The following is a 1,925-nucleotide window of genomic DNA, read 5'->3' on the forward strand; positions in this document are numbered from 1 at the left end:
ATAAAAGCAAAATTTTCGCAATTTTTTGCGAAAAGAAACGAAGAATAATTGAGAATGAAAAAAACCAAAAAGGTAAACAAAGATCGTTGCGACACTGAATCTTCGCATGGTCACGAAGTCACTGAGAAGGATCCCGAGGTTGTTAATAGCCATCACTCGGTATACAGGTGCCTTTGTGAAAGTTTATAAGTACATAAATTATACATATGTACATACATAATAATAATAATAGATTGGCGCTTACACAATGTGTTAGTTTTTGGCCCGGCTTCTACTCCGATTTGTGGTGTGCGCAAAAGGGAGGTACGTGCAGTTTTACCCCGACTCCAAACGGCGATAATATTTTTATGAGAAGCGTTTTCATGGCAGAAATACACCCGGCGGCTTACCTGCTGATGGGCGACCGGTATTATAAAAAAAAAAAACTTTTTATTTTTTAATACTTTTTGTAATATTCTCAAGGTGATACCGGGCTTTAACAGAGGTGTAAAAAATTGCAATAATTTTACTTAGCAATCAATGACTGTGCTACAAATTGGATTCCAATCGAAACTATTGCAATTTTCACAATCAAAACAAATTTCAATATAAAGTATANAACTTTATTTTTTAATACTTTTTGTAATATTCTCAAGGTGATACCGGGCTTTAACAGAGGTGTAAAAAATTGCAATAATTTTACTTAGCAATCAATGACTGTGCTACAAATTGGATTCCAATCGAAACTATTGCAATTTTCACAATCAAAACAAATTTCAATATAAAGTATATTTTGCGATTGTAATCNAACAGAGGTGTAAAAAATTGCAATAATTTTACTTAGCAATCAATGACTGTGCTACAAATTGGATTCCAATCGAAACTATTGCAATTTTCACAATCAAAACAAATTTCAATATAAAGTATATTTTGCGATTGTAATCCAGTTTGATTGAAGTATTTTATAGCTCTGGCTTGCACCCAGGCCCTGCGTAATGGCAGGCCGTTCCTCTAATCACTACACTACAGGGGTCAGCTAACTAACTACTAAATATTTAAATTTAAACACTCGAACTTTCATTCACCAGCTGCTTAAATGCAATCTAACTTAACAATTTTATATAAAGTAAAACAAGCTTACATATGAACATAGGTATGTGCATACATGTGTTCCGCGGTATGCATATGTATGTACAAACACCCCACGCCCTCTTAACTCCAGTCTCCATTCATTCGTATTCTGAAAAAAGTTGACGGTTAAAGTATCGTAATTTATTGGTTTTTGTTGAAAGAAATTCCAATCTCTCTTGAGAAGGGATACATAAATAACAAAAGAAAATCAACAATTAAGATAAATATCTGTTTTGTAGAGGCATGTATATAGTAAGGACTCTTTCCAAAAGCTAGAGATAAAAAAGGTTGTTGGCTCCTGCGCTAGAAAGTAAAGACAACGCTATTCTCCGAACTAATTTGAAACGGATGCAATTAAAAAGAGTAGAAAGCGATAAAACTGCTGCAAAAGTGACCATAGCGGAATAATGTTCCTTATACATTAGATACGATTACATGCATCTATGCTTGTACAAATTAATGAATGATCGGCGCAATATACCCAACGTATGCACCAAAACGGAACTTACAAACTTATGTAGTACTTTGAAAGGCGACTTTACACGGCGCCAATAGAACAGCAAATGCTTCTACATACATAGCTCGTCAAATAGCAATATATATACCATAGATCTGCAGGGATTCTTAAAAAAAGGATTAATTTTAAGCCAAACAAAAACAACATTCGCCTAATGGCACTACAACTAAATACCAATAATCAACGCGAGTTTCCTTAAGCTTTTGGTAAGTAACAAATTATTGAATTTAAATTTATTAAATTTATTTTTAATTGTACATACAGTCAGTCAATAAAGTTTAGGTACAGCGAATTTTTT

General features: G+C 33.4%; 1 long non-coding RNA gene across 1 annotated transcript; it reads left to right on the forward strand.

Moving 5' to 3' along the window:
* The first annotated feature begins 442 nt into the window (after positions 1-442).
* On the forward strand, positions 443-1,664 carry LOC108356010 (uncharacterized). Its single transcript, XR_001846577.1, has 2 exons — positions 443-484; positions 795-1,664. It is a non-coding gene; the product is annotated as an uncharacterized LOC108356010 (long non-coding RNA).
* Positions 1,665-1,925: the final 261 nt, after the last annotated feature.

Source organism: Rhagoletis zephyria, unplaced genomic scaffold (assembly GCF_001687245.7).
Source record: "Rhagoletis zephyria isolate East Lansing unplaced genomic scaffold, Rhagoletis_zephyria_1.1 Rzeph_scaffold_52995, whole genome shotgun sequence".
NCBI classification, from domain to species: domain Eukaryota; kingdom Metazoa; phylum Arthropoda; class Insecta; order Diptera; family Tephritidae; genus Rhagoletis; species Rhagoletis zephyria.